We start from the raw sequence: 15,592 nt of genomic DNA, 5'->3' as shown, positions 1-15,592 counted from the left end.
AGCTGCCAAACGGCTGAACGTACAGATCCTACCCGCACACCATTTTAAGCGGCATAAAAAAGCCTACAAATAATCTAGAATAGCCAAGATCTAATTATGCACACGGGAAAGCTTTACTGAAGAAAAAACGCGTAAAATAGATCTTTTTCGCGCATTTCTCTGCACTGCGAGATAATTCTGCATTATTGATTTATGGCTATCACAGATTATTTGTAGGCCTTCTTATGCCGCTTAAAACAGTGTGCGGGCAAGATCTGTACGTTCAGCCGTTTGGCAGATAGTAGCCTTTAAAATTCATAGATTTTTGTAAATATTGCTTACCAGCAATATTTTACCGTGAACTGCAGTAGATCCAAGATTTTTAAATGCACACGGTTCGCAATTATGTACTCTGAACGCGAGATATCTGTGTAATGGCTATTTTAGTTTGTCGCAATGATGTTCATTATAACATAATTTTATTACGTTAAGCCGTTGAAGTTTTTGATGTTGGAAATTAATCGATCTTAGCAATATTTTTAATTTTATCTACCAGAGAACCCAGACTTTTTATACTGAATTCTAAAGAATAAAATACAAAAATGGGCTGCTTTTTTTCCAAGCACCAACTTGATGAAGATCTACGCGAATATCAGGCAAGCTTTTTATTATACAATGACTGCAGTTAAATTTGACAGTTTTAGGCATAGGAAAAGAAATTGAAAATAAGGAAAAAGATTTTAAGAGAATCCAGAAACCTTATTAAGGCAAACTAGAAAAAGCCGGCCTACTAAAATAAATGTCAAAATTGAATACTCCATCTAAAAAATACAATCTGAAATATTTTTTTATTAAAAGTTTTGCTGAGTAAACAAGAATATAAATTTAAATAGGTAGTATGTTGCCGAAAGTTCAATTGACTCATTTACAAGATAAATTCCCCCTTTGTTAAAAATAAAACTATTTTACAAAACTGTCACATGCAGTTATAAAGTCAAACTGTCGATAAATTATATTGTGCGTTAGGAAAAAATATACTTAATTAGGAATATTTTTCACAAGTTAAAAGAAATAATTCATTCGAATCCGGTGGACAGGAACCGGTTCTCATCCATACAAAAAAACTATGTCTAGCATCGTATTATATCCAGCTTTCTACGAATATAAAAATGTACAATCTCATAATTGTACATTCTATATCCGCGGAAAGCCGTTTATAATACGGTGCTAGATATAACTATTATTTTATTTGTTTAGATATCCTAATAATTTTGATTAATTGGCCAATACAAGTATATTTTTATTTTAGCCATAAAGTCAACCTAAACAAATTATTTCAAAAAGCATGTCCAGTCCATATCATGTGTCAGTCATGACCTCTTTTTTTATGAAAGGTAAAGAGTCGACGTGAATCCTTTTGAGAGGGAACTACGTGAAAAGAAAAAAAAAATAGGATCATGTAAGAAAACAAAGTAGCGTCTTTCGTCGTATTTTGACAGTAGTTTTTGATGGGTTATTTTAGATTAGGTAAATGTTAATGATTGCCCAGCAGGGTTATGAAATAGTCCTCGCAGGTTGAGAGCCATCCGCAGGGACTAGAAAAAGGAGAATAGCTACCGAAAAAACGATAAGACCCGTTACTTCGTTTTCTTTCCATGATCACAAAATTGTGTGAATTTTGATTTCAACTGTAGATAGAAGAAACCTGCGGGAGTTCTGTCGGTGTCCAACATCCTGATCTAAAAGAAAAAGAACAGGAAGGATATTTTAAAATTATTTTATGTCTTGTATTGCAAGATGGGATAATTAGATTAAATGTTAATAAAAAGACTGAGTTTGGATTCATTATATAATTAAAAAAGTAAGAAGATGTTTAAGTGTGTTTGTGTTTGTAAAGCGAAGGATCTCGCTAACTGCTGAACAGTTATGCTTCTCCTTTACATTGAAGATTCTCATAGGTCCAGGGAAAAAGATTTTTTTGTGGAGGACACCACAATCTAAAAAATTACCCTTGAAAAAAAGACTCGCAAAAAATATTTGTTTTTACTTTTAAAAAATTCAGGTATAGTCCCTTTCGTCACATCGCACCCTAAGGGGCGATTCTTCGTATTTTTCACAGTAGATTTTCTCCTATTTCTAGCCCCTGCGGGGGGCTCTAACCCTGTGGGGCCAATTACCTAACCCTGTGGTGCAATCACCTAACCCAATATAACCTAACCTAACCTAAAATAACCTATAAAAAGCCCTTTTAAAAATACGACAAATCGCCCCTTAAGGTGCGATGTCACGAAAGGGACTATTCCCGTTTTTTTTGTCTGAAGTTTAAGTTTCAAGAACTACAGAACCGATTTAAGGGAAGCTCGATATAGGTTCAGGGTTGATATTGGATATCTTTATTAAAAAAGAAGATTAATTTGGCCCAACGGGTGTTAAGGTATGGGTCATATTAAAAAAAACCTCTCATATCTCAGAAAACGCCTATTATGAGAGAAATGTCAACAGATTTATAAAATTCAATTATAAGATTAAATTATCCATCTATACTACTAATAGAAGTACCTGTCTGATGATGGAATTAATGCAATTACTAACTCTAGTGCTAGCAAGGACGGTGATGTTATCCATGGTGATGGCTGTAGAGTCATACCGCAACGAAGATCCCCTACACCACCTCAACTAGTAAGACAAATGAGGTTTAGGGCCCCAACCCTACCACCAGCGAGACCAATATGGTTCAGGTCTCTGCCTCCACCACCAACAGAGATGAGGTGCAGGGCCCCAACTCCACCTAGGGAACACGATAACATCTGGATTCCAGGGAATTGGCTGTTAATACTGCTTTTTACAGATACCAAATATTAGAGGAATTACGATCACACATTGTTGATTTTAGTTTTAAAAGAGGCGATTTCCCTTAGAGGCTGGTTGTACTCTCCCCCAAAATATTTTAACATTCCCTGATTCTATGAGAAGCCTCACTATTAGGGAGAACCATATCAATTCACCGGTTAGCGAGATCCCTTGCTACACAATACAGATAGACATCCTGTTACTTTTTAGAGTTGGTAAAAAGAATTAAACAAGATTTACTAGATAAATATTATCCATTGCTTGCCTAGCCGTAAAGGCTATAGCACTTACACATCCAGCAAATTTACAGTTGATGTATTTTTGGCAAAATATTTTCTTCCTTTTTCTCATGCCAAAAATACATCTGACACTGGCATTTACACATCCATACTTTTTCAATTATATGTCATAAATACATCCAACACTGGCACATACACATCTAGATTAATTTTTATAAATATATACTCACAATTAATTAGATTTTGTACAGTATGTATAGGTTTAAATTTTTGCCCTATTTTAGTTACTCTCCCCCTATTTACTTCCTTTCCTTTTTCTCAAGTTGCGCCCTACAAAACAACAATAGCATTGAGCAAGTGGTCAAATTATTTCTATATAAAATGATAATTTAGATATTTATTATTAGTTTATAGTACTACAGTAATGCGTATCTTAAGAGACACATGGCAATTTGTCCATTGGCACCAGTCAAATGTAGATGCTCCATTACTCGATACTGAAATTTCATGTTTTAATTTAAATAAAAATCCAGATGTAGAAATAACTTATTCCCAAATACAAGATAATGATTTTTTCTTGAAAGAAGTATTATGGATACCCAGTACAGGGATTCAAGGGACAGGACCTCAAAGACCCCACAATTAATATGAAAGTGGGGATATGTCCGACTTATTGAGTGGTGATTTTGGTCGACCTATATATAGAATTGTGACAAGATCAAGATCATCACAACAATCCATCACATAATGCTTTTTAACCTGACAAATATATTATATCTCCAATAATATACAAGTGAGTTGTTTTCTAATCATTTTACATTAAATTTCTATGGATGTATAAATGCCTGTGTCGGATGTATTTATGACATATAATTGAAAAAGTATGGATGTGTAAATGCCAGTGTTGGATGTATTTATGGCAAGAGAATCGATTTTACTGTCATTTATACAGAAAAAATCAGTTTGTCATAAATACATCCATTGCACTGGCAAAAACACATCCACTGTAAATTTGCTGGATGTGTAAATTGCAGTACCCCTAGCCGTAGCGCTCGGCTCCCTAGCCTAAAACCTAACCTAAAATAGTTGTTCTGTCTGGGGGGGGGGAAATCACGTTTTTTCAGTTTTTCCCCTTAAAGGAGGGGAAGGAGTCGTTTTAGAGACTTTAAGCATCTCTTTGATGTTGAACAACTTTTTGAGGCGGACATTTCTTTACTTATGTTTGATTCGCCTCCGACTGACCGTTTAGCCGTTATTCGACGCCGAAGGCGTGATTTTTGGCGATTTTTGCCGTTTCCGAGATTTTAATGGACATTTAGGAGGGGAAAGAGTTGTCCAATCAAGTTGATGATGAAGTACATTTTTGTAGGCAATTACATTGGCTAAATTTCATGTGAAGTAATTTTTTTTGTATCTTTAACCGGTTTTGCTCCAGCTGAATCGAATAACAGATACCCTCTAAAAACCGGTTTTTTTTTTATAAAAATCACGGCCGGTTTTAGCCGAATCCGGCTCAAATTTTGCATGGAGTCATCCTTTGATATTCCCCACAGTTGATACTTGATCTGACAAGATCCCAGAAAAGTGTGGTATATCTAGGGGGGGGGGGGGGTATAAAAATTTTCAAAAGAGGATAACGCCAAACAATCAAAACTAGTAGCTGGAATGAAAATTAGGTAGGCTTATAGATTTATTGTCAATTTTCTGGAAAACTAGAACCTTTAGAAGAAAGAAACACGGCCTTCCAGATTTTTGATGAGGATTTTGTCACGTCCATCGAGCAGGACCTGTTTTCTTTCGAGGGATACCAAGATGCTCCATCTATGGATTCTGTCGATATGCCTGAACTTGTCAGCGGGCCATCTGACTCATCAGGTCTCTTTACATAGGAAAATTAGAAGAAAAAAAATATTTAAATTACAATAGTCCTTTAGAAATAACTTTTTTTTCTACTGTTATTGCACAATTTAAACCCCATTTGTTTTGCGCTGATTAATTGATAATTTAATTTTAATGTTTCATCCCTATCACACGATAAATTATTTTCTCGTATTCATTCGAATCCGGTGGATAGGAACCGGTTCTCATCCATACGAAAAAACTATGTCTAGCATCGTATTATATCCAGTTTTCTACGAATATAGAAATGTACAATCATAAGATTAAAACTAGTTTTATTAGCCGGTGCCTTCGGCACCACGGGGCTAAAAAAACTAGTTTTAATCTTATAATTGTACATTCTATATCCGCGGAAAGCCGTTTATAATACGATACGAGAAATAACTATTCTGCAGCTCTAAAGTATACTTCATCTCGCAATTGCAATTGGTACTTAAAATCCGAATTTCGTTATGAAACTTGGCATGAGTAATCCTTGGTAGTTCTATTTTCCCCCAAAATTGAACAAAAAGTTGGAAAAATAGCTGCTGGTAGCTCATCCGTTTTGCCCTTTTTAGGCTATTTTCATTGCAAATCCGTCACAAGACCTATCTATACATCATACTCTTAGCCACTCCCAGCCGTTTCTAGCCGGTAAGGGGCTGGTACTATGAATTACAAACAAAAATTGGTATCATTTAACATGATTTAAAGCAAAAATATGTTTCAAAATACGCAATTACTGATAGATTAACCCTGAAAACTGCCATCCAAAAAAAACGGCTAAACGGATGACAAAATTCAGTTTCAAGTACCATTTGCACACTGATTACGAGATGGGTGCATAAAAACTCCCCTTCCTCTATTAATTAAACATGTATTATATTTTAGACGAAGAGGACTTTATGAAAAATCGTTACAAGAGAGGTGTTTATTCTTTACATGATAAAGTAAAAGGATGTTTGTGTGTCTGTTTGTTTGTACCGAAGGATCTCGCTAACCGCTGAACCGATCGGTTTCTCCTTCTCAGAGGTCCCTGGAAGGTTCACAACTATTTTAGGGGAGGGTACCACCAACCTCCCACGAGAAATTTTTTACTTATAAAAAAATGTCTATACTAAAAAATCTAAATGAAAAAAATAGGGTTTGGAATTCAACTCCCCCCTCCTCAAGTGCCCCTAGAGGCATCTGGGGAGTAGCGCTAGTTCATTATAAAGCAACAAATAAATTGTTATTAAACAAACAATGATGACAATATCCATAAGAAATTAAGCTCAAATAGAAATTAATATCGGAAAATAATGAAAAATTAAGTTCATTAGAACAATTTCATAGATTTGTTGCAAAGAAATTAAGAGCAATCTTATAGAGAAATTAATAGAGTTAATGCTCATTTGTTAAGAAAATCTTCATGAGAATTTCAGCTTTTTTATCATTAAAATAACACTTGTGAAATAATTTTGCATTAAAAAATTCAGATCATGGAAAGAAAACAAAGTCATTCCTAATTAGGACAGAAGTCACTGGAAATTGATCTAAGGAAGGCTACTTATGTCCTTCATCTAACAAAATCTAACTTAAGGGAGGTGACTCATGTCCTTTGTCTGACAAATTCTTACATTAGGAAGGCTGCTTATGTCCTTCATCTTGCAAAACATAGCAAATTCTTGCAAAACCTAGCAAAGGGGGGGGGGGGGGGGCGTAATGACATTTATTCGTAATCCGTGAGCAAAATGGTCTAAATATTTAGCTAGACCCTTCAAATTTGGTATTTAAGCCTAGTCCTATAGGTATTACATCTAAATGGCAAAAAAATCCAAAAATTTTTATTTTAAGGTTAGGTTAGGTAAGAAAAACCCTGCGGAAATGGGGTTTTTAGGCTTTTTTGGTCTATTTAATGTGGAAACTTACCTTAAATTGTTTTTTTCTTAGGGTTTTAACTTAAATAAACTGTATCCATTCATATGGACATTATTTAAGATGATTCAGCAAGTCGGGGACCGACCCCAGGGGGCTAGGTGGGTGGCCCACAGGGGTAAAGTGCATTTTTCCCAATACATATGTTGTGATACATCTAATTATAGGTTTTTTAGGTCAAGGAACTCAAATTCAGAGCAAATATAAGCATTAGACTAATCTGAAGCTAGCCCCATCGGGCTAGGTTGGTGGCCCGCAGGGGTTAAGTTCATTTTTTCCAATATATATCTTGTTATATATCAAAATATAGGTTTTTTAGGTCAAGAAACTCAAATTCTGAGCGAAAATTAACATTAGACTAACCTGAAGCTAACCCTCCTGGGCTAGGTTGGTTTTCTGCAGGGCTTAAGAGCATTTACCTAACCTAACCTAGAAACTTACTTATATTTTTACATGTTTTTTCTTGAATAAACTTTGTCTATTAATGAGGACTTTATTTAAGATAATCCAGCAAGTCAGGAACCGACCCCAGCGGGCTAGGTTGGTGGCCCGCAGGGGTTAAGTGCATTTTTCCCAATACATATGCTGTGATACATCTAATTATAAGTTTTTTAGGTCAGTTAACTCAAATTCAGAGCTAGAATTAGCATAAGACCAATCTGAAGCTAGGCTAGGGCGGTGGCCCGTAGGGGTTAAATGCATTATTTTCCAATATACATCTTGTTATATATCAAAATATAGGTTTTTAAGGTCAAGAAACTCAAATTCAGAGCTAAAATTAGCATAAGACTTACCTGAAGCTAACCCCTGTGGGCTAGGTAGATCTTCTGCAGGGCTTAAGTACATTTTACCTAACCTAACCTAGAAACTTACTTATTTTTTGTTTTTTTCTTTAAATGAACTGTGTCTATGAATGAGGACATTATTTTAGATGATCTAGCAAGTTGGGGACCTCCTTGGGTCAGCCTCCTGTATGAAGAATCTTTTAAATGATGGCTTTAGGACTGAACACTGTGTATCTATGTAAAACCTAGCCCGCCTGGGTCAGTCCCCGACTTGCTGGATCCTCTTAAATAATGTTCTATGAACAGTTTATTCAATAAAAAACCTTCAAAAAAAAAGTAAGATTCTAGGTTAGGTTTGGTAAAATGCATTTAAGCCTTGCTGGCAACCCACCTATCCCGCAGGGGCTAGCCTCAGATTAGTCTGATTCTATTATTAGCTCTAAATTTGAATTTCTGGACCTAAAAAACTTATGATTTTATGTATGACAGCACATACTTTTTGAAAATGCACTTAACCCTGGCGGGCCACCCACCTAGCCTGCTGGGGGCCGGTCGCTGACTTGATCATCTTAAATAATAAATAGACACAGTTTATTCCAGAAAAAAAAACCCTAAAAAAACAAGTAAGGTTTCCAGGTTAAGTTAGGTAAAATGCACTTAAGACTTTAGTCTGATACTTTTATTAGCTGTAAATATGAGTTTCTTGACCTAAAAAACCTATAATTTGATGTATGATAACACATACTTTTTCTAAAAAATGTATTTAACCCCTGCGGGCCACCCGCCTAGCCCGCTGGGGTTGGTCTTCGACTTGCTGGATCATCTGAAATAAGATCCTCATGAATGGACAGTTTATTTGAGAAACAAAACCTAAAAAAATAATATTAAATGTAAGTTTCTAGGTTAGGTTAGGTAAAATGTACTTATGCCCTGTGGGCAACCCAACTGGCTCGCTAAGGTTAGCTTCAGATTATTCTAATGCTTATTTTAGCTCTGAATTTGAGTTCTTGACCTTAAAAACCTATATTTTGATATATCACAAGATGTATTTTGGAAAATAATGCACTTAACCCCTGCAGGCCACCCACCTAGCCCGCTGGGGCTAGCTTCAGATTAGTCAGGCCCCAACTTTCTGGATCATTTTAAATAAAGTCCTCATTTATAGACCAAGTTTATACAAGAAAAAAACCTGTAAAAATTTAGCCCGCTGGGGTTGGTCTTCGACTTGCTGGATCATCTGAAATAAGATCCTCATGAATGGACAGTTTATTTGAGAAACAAAACCTAAAAAAAATAATATTAAATGTAAGTTTCTAGGTTAGGTTAGGTAAATGCTCTTAAGCCCTGCAGAAAACCAACCTAGCCCGGGGGGGTTAGCTTCAGGTTAGTCTAATGCTAATTTTCGCTCAGAATTTGAGTTTCTTGGCCTGAAAAACCTATATTTTGATATATTACAAGATATATATTGGAAAAAATGCACTTAACCCCTGCGGGCCACCAACCTAGCCCGCTGGGGTCGGTTCCCGACTTGCTGGATTATCTTAAATAAAATCATCATTAATAGACAAAGTTTATTAAAAAAAAACAAGTAAAATTATAAGTAAGTTTCTAGGTTAGGTTAGGTAAATGCTCTTAAGCCCTGCAGAAAACCAACCTAGCCCGGGGGGGGGGTTAGCTTCAGGTTAGTCTAATGTTAATTTTCGCTCAGAATAAGCATTAGAATAATCTGAAGCTAACCTTAGCGAGCCAGTTGGGTTGCCCACAGGGCATAAGTACATTTTACCTAACCTAACCTAGAAACTTACATTTAATATTATTTTTTTTAGGTTTTGTTTCTCAAATAAACTGTCCATTCATGAGGATCTTATTTCAGATGATCCAGCAAGTCGAAGACCAACCCCAGCGGGCTAGGCGGGTGGCCCGCAGGGGTTAAATACATTTTTTAGAAAAAGTATGTGTTATCATACATCAAATTATAGGTTTTTTAGGTCAAGAAACTCATATTTACAGCTAATAAAAGTATCAGACTAAAGTCTTAAGTGCATTTTACCTAACTTAACCTGGAACCTTACTTGTTTTTTTAGGGTTTTTTTTTCTGGAATAAACTGTGTCTATTTATTATTTAAGATGATCAAGTCAGCGACCGGCCCCCAGCAGGCTAGGTGGGTGGCCCGCCAGGGTTAAGTGCATTTTCAAAAAGTATGTGCTGTCATACATAAAATCATAAGTTTTTTAGGTCCAGAAATTCAAATTTAGAGCTAATAATAGAATCAGACTAATCTGAGGCTAGCCCCTGCGGGATAGGTGGGTTGCCAGCAAGGCTTAAATGCATTTTACCAAACCTAACCTAGAATCTTACTTTTTTTTTGAAGGTTTTTTATTGAATAAACTGTTCATAGAACATTATTTAAGAGGATCCAGCAAGTCGGGGACTGACCCAGGCGGGCTAGGTTTTACATAGATACACAGTGTTCAGTCCTAAAGCCATCATTTAAAAGATTCTTCATACAGGAGGCTGACCCAAGGAGGTCCCCAACTTGCTAGATCATCTAAAATAATGTCCTCATTCATAGACACAGTTCATTTAAAGAAAAAAACAAAAAATAAGTAAGTTTCTAGGTTAGGTTAGGTAAAATGTACTTAAGCCCTGCAGAAGATCTACCTAGCCCACAGGGGTTAGCTTCAGGTAAGTCTTATGCTAATTTTAGCTCTGAATTTGAGTTTCTTGACCTTAAAAACCTATATTTTGATATATAACAAGATGTATATTGGAAAATAATGCATTTAACCCCTACGGGCCACCGCCCTAGCCTAGCTTCAGATTGGTCTTATGCTAATTCTAGCTCTGAATTTGAGTTAACTGACCTAAAAAACTTATAATTAGATGTATCACAGCATATGTATTGGGAAAAATGCACTTAACCCCTGCGGGCCACCAACCTAGCCCGCTGGGGTCGGTTCCTGACTTGCTGGATTATCTTAAATAAAGTCCTCATTAATAGACAAAGTTTATTCAAGAAAAAACATGTAAAAATATAAGTAAGTTTCTAGGTTAGGTTAGGTAAATGCTCTTAAGCCCTGCAGAAAACCAACCTAGCCCAGGGGGGTTAGCTTCAGGTTAGTCTAATGTTAATTTTCGCTCAGAATTTGAGTTTCTTGACCTAAAAAACCTATATTTTGATATATAACAAGATATATATTGGAAAAAATGCACTTAACCCCTGCGGGCCACCAACCTAGCCCGATGGGGCTAGCTTTAGATTAGTCTAATGCTTATATTTGCTCTGAATTTGAGTTCCTTGACCTAAAAAACCTATAATTAGATGTATCACAACATATGTATTGGGAAAAAGGCACTTAACCCCTGCGGGCCACCCACCTAGCCCCCTGGGGTCGGTCCCCGACTTGCTGATTCATCTTAAATAATGTCCATATGTATAGATACAGTGTATTAAAGTTAAAACCCTAAGAAAAAACAATTTAAGTTAAGTTTCCACATCAAAATAGACCAAAAAAAGACTAAAAACTCCATTTCCGCAGGGTTTTTCTTACCTAACCTAACCTTAAAATAAAAATTTTGGATTTTTTTGCCATTTAGATGTAATACCTATAGGACTAGGCTTATATACCAAGTTTGAAGGGTCTAGCTAAATTTTTAGACCATTTTGCTCACGGATTACGAATAAATGTCATTACGCCCCCCCCCCCCTTATTGGAAAACTTAGCTTTTTTGTCCTTCACATAGCAAATTCTTACAAAACATAGCAAATACTTGCAAAACCTAGCAAATTCTAACAAAACCTAGCAAATTTTTGCAAAACATAGCAAATTCTTGCAAAACATAGCAAATTCTTAAAAAACTTAGCTTTTCTGTCCTTCACATAGCTAATTCTTGCAAAACATAGCAAATTCTTACAAAACATAGCAAATTCTTGCAAAACATACCAAATTCTTACAAAACATAGCAATTTCTTGCAAAACATAGCAAATTCTTGCAAAACATACCAAATTCTTGGAAAACTTAGCTTTTCTGTCCTTCACATAGCAAATTCATGCAAAACATAGCAAATTCTTACAAAACATAGCAAATTCTTGCAAAACATAGCAAATTCTTGCAAAACATAGCAAATTCTTGCAAAACAAGGCAAATTCTTGGAAAACTTAGCTTTTCTGTCCTTCACATAGCTAATTCTTGCAAAACATAGCAAATTCTTACAAAACATAGCAAATTCTTGCAAAACATAGCAAATTCTTGCAAAACATAGCAAATTCTTGCAAAACATAGCAAATTCTTGGAAAACTTAGCTTTTCTGTCCTTCACATAGCTCATTCTTGCAAAACATAGCAAATTCTTACAAAACATAGCAAATTCTTGCAAAACATAGCAAATTCTTACAAAACATAGCAAATTCTTGCAAAACATAGCAAATTCTTGCAAAACATAGCAAATTCTTGGAAAACTTAGCTTTTCTGTCCTTCACATAGCTAATTCTTGCAAAATATAGCAAATTCTTGCAAAACATAGCAAATTCTTGCAAAACTTAGCTTTTCTGTCCTTCACATAGCAAATTCTTGCAAAACATAGCAAATTATTGCAAAACTTAGTAAATTCTTGCAAAACATAGCAAATTCTTGCAAAACATAGCAAATTCTTGGAAAACTTAGCTTTTCTGTCCTTCACAAGCTAATTCTTGCAAAACATAGCAAATTCTTACAAAACATAGCAAATTTTAGCAAAACATAGCAAATTCTTACAAAACTTAGCAAATTCTTGCAAAACATAGCAAATTCTTGCAATAGGGGTCCCAAACTCAAAAACAAAGTTTAAGCGCAATCTGACCACCGGTTCTCAAGATACGGTGACCTGGTGTCCTTGGTAACGACAGTAAGATTTGGGAAATGGTTCGAATCCTTAGTAAATTTGGCTAAAATATTTTAACACTTAGTCAAATTATTAAAGAAAAAATACTCAGGTGACACCAAGCGTACCTACTGAGAGGACATCAGGTCAAAAATATTTTAAGTGTCAAAAAATTTTTGGACTTTGCCAAATTTACTAAGGATTCAAACCATTTCCCAAATCTTACCGTTGGTACCAAGGACACCAGGTCACCGTATCTCAAGAACCAGTGGTCAGATCGCGCTGGAACTTCGTTTTTAAGTTTCGGACCCCTATTACAAGAATTTGCTATGTTTTGCAAGAATTTGCTATGTTTTGTAAGAATTTGCTATGTTTTGTAAGAATTTGCTATGTTATGCAAGAATTAGCTATGTGAAGGACAGTAAAGCTAAGTTTTCCAAGAATTTGCTATGTTTTGCAAGAATTAGCTTGTGAAGGACAGAAAAGCTAAGTTTTCCATGAATTTGCTATGTTTTGCAAGAATTTGCTATGTGAAGGACAGAAAAGCTTAGTTTTCCAAGAATTTGCTATGTTTTGCAAGAATTTGCTATGTTTTGCAAGAATTTGCTATGTTTTGTAAGAATTTGCTATGTTTTGCAAGAATTAGCTATGTGAAGGACAGAAAAGCTAGGTTTTGCAAGAATTTGCTATGTTTTGCAAGAATTTGCTATTTTTTGCAAGAATTTGCTATGTTTTGCAAGAATTTGCTATGTTTTGTAAGAATTTGGTATGTTTTGCAAGAATTTGCTATGTTTTGTAAGAATTTGCTATGTTTTGCAAGAATTAGCTATGTGAAGGACAGAAAAGCTAAGTTTTCCAAGAATTTGCTATGTTTTGCAAGAATTTGCTATGTTTTGCAAGAATTTGCTATGTTTTGTAAGAATTTGCTATGTTTTGTAAGAATTTGCTATGTTTTCTAAGAATTTGCTATGTTTTGCAAGAATTAGCTATGTGAAGGACACAAAAGCTAAGTTTTCCAATATTTTGCTATGTGATGGACCAAAAACCAATTTTATGCAAGCTATGTGAAGGATCAAAAAGCTAGGTTTTGTGAGGTAAAGGGAGGCTACTTATGTACTTAATCTTGCAAAATCTTTGTAAAGGGAGGCAAGTTATGCCCTTCATCTAACAAATTCTCACTTAAGGAAGGCTACTTATGTCCTTCCTAGGAAGGTGACTTCTGTCCTAATTTAGGAATGACTTTGTTTTCTTTCCATGATCCAAAAATTCTAGTTGTAGCAACGCCACCATACCGAATATTAGTAAGAATTTTCAAGATTTAATTAAATCACTTTTCCCTTTGAGAAATTCCTTATATCTTTAATACAGACTGATGAACTAACCATTTAAAATTTATTCTGAATGCCCACAAGAATCTTCACAAATTAAAAAAATTTAAATGAAGCCGAGTAATCCCAATTTCCCATAAAGAATGAAGGACAAAAAATGAGTTATTGAGTTGCTTGGAGGAAACATATATGCAGCTTATACCGCTGTCGTTGGGGGGCAACACATCGTAGAATTGACGACCTTTTTTATCTGCCCCCCCCCCCTCAATATCATTTTAGATTTATTTCGCTTTTTGGCTATACCTTATTCCTGATATGTATGGTTTGCACTGTTTCAGATTAATTGGAGTTTGTTACTGGTTCTTCTGTAATTAATCCAAGACGAAACCAACCAAGGCATTTACTAGTAGTAATTTATTTGAAAGAAAAACTCTTGTGTAACTTTGTTAAATAAATGCTGTAAGACTAAGCAATGTTCATTATTATAATTATGCCGTTTTTGAAAAAAGGTCACATTTTTACTTTTTCTATCAATTCAAAATTTTAAATGTTTTTCGTCATTTGTTTTGTCCTAATTACCTCTAAAAAATGGTCTCAAAAATTGTTTTCTACAGACACATTTTGTAATGGGTATGTTCATCGGATCATTTTTTAAAAACTTATAGAATCGTTAAAGGGGGTGGGGCGTAATGACATCTAAACTTTAACACTGAGCAAAATGATCTAAATATTGAACTTGGTAGGGTACAGCGGGGCGAACTCTGTGCTTTTTTCGGTTTTCTGTAAAAAATATATGGTAAAAATTATTATTTTTAAATGGGACCAAGACCATTAGAGAGATCTCGGAAAAGTCGATCAAGCCCTTAAAGGACGTAAACCAAGGACTTTGGGAAGTTTGTCAAAAATGATCTCAAAAACGGCACAGACTTCGTCCCGCCTCAAGGCGAAGTCGGTATGGCAGTTTCAAGCTTCAAAAAATCGCTGACGTATTGATCTTATTACAGCATGCCCTAAAGATAAAAGTTGCTAAATGTAATAAAGAGCATGAACAGAATTTTGTTGAAAAATAATTTTTCCGAAGTACGCGAAATTTGACTTTTTTCTCTCAAAAATTTAACTTTTTAGTAGTGAAGCTACTCTATAATTTGAAATGTCCGTCTTAGTTTTCTCGGCTCCTATAAAAGATAAAAGGCTGAAATTTTTTGACAACATTCCCATTATTAAGGAGAACAATTAACTATACACATCAATGGCGGTAAAACCGCTTTTTAGCAGGTTTTAGGCTATTTTTGTATTTCTTTTTACATTTTTCTCCATATCTTTGGTGGGATCATATGAAGGAAATGAAGTCATTCCTAAAAAGGACAGAAATTCCCTTCCAAAAAGGACAGAAATCATCTTCCTTTTTCTCAGATATCTCAAATATGGACAAAAATCACTCTCCTTTTTCTTACATATCTGAAAAAGAGTATAAAAATCACCTTCCTAAATCTCACTTATTCTTCCTAATTCTAAGAAAATTAACCCAATAAATCCATGTTCTTCCTTATTCTCAGATAATCTACCTTATTCTAAGAAATTCTTCCTTATTCTAAGAAAATCTACCTTATTCTAAGACATTCTTCCTTATCCTAAGAAATTCTTCCTTGTCCTTACAAATTCTCCCTTATTCTCAGATAACCTACCTTATTCTAAGAAATTCTTCCTTATTCTAAGAAAATCTACCTTATTCTAAGACATTCTTCCTTATTCTAA

The 15,592-nt window shown here is 35.0% G+C and overlaps 1 long non-coding RNA gene across 1 annotated transcript; it reads left to right on the top strand.

Moving 5' to 3' along the window:
* Window positions 1-4,803: 4,803 nt before the first annotated feature.
* LOC145318195 (uncharacterized) lies at window positions 4,804-14,306 on the top strand. Its single transcript, XR_013879249.1, has 3 exons — window positions 4,804-4,943; window positions 5,838-5,873; window positions 14,176-14,306. It is a non-coding gene; the product is annotated as an uncharacterized LOC145318195 (long non-coding RNA).
* The last annotated feature ends 1,286 nt before the right edge of the window (window positions 14,307-15,592 follow it).

Source organism: Acartia tonsa, chromosome 4, assembly GCF_053477335.1.
Source record: "Acartia tonsa isolate MP-2025a chromosome 4, ASM5347733v1, whole genome shotgun sequence".
Classification (NCBI taxonomy): domain Eukaryota; kingdom Metazoa; phylum Arthropoda; class Copepoda; order Calanoida; family Acartiidae; genus Acartia; species Acartia tonsa.
Note: the sequence above shows the minus strand (reverse complement) of the source record. Positions and strands in the feature narration are given on the sequence as shown.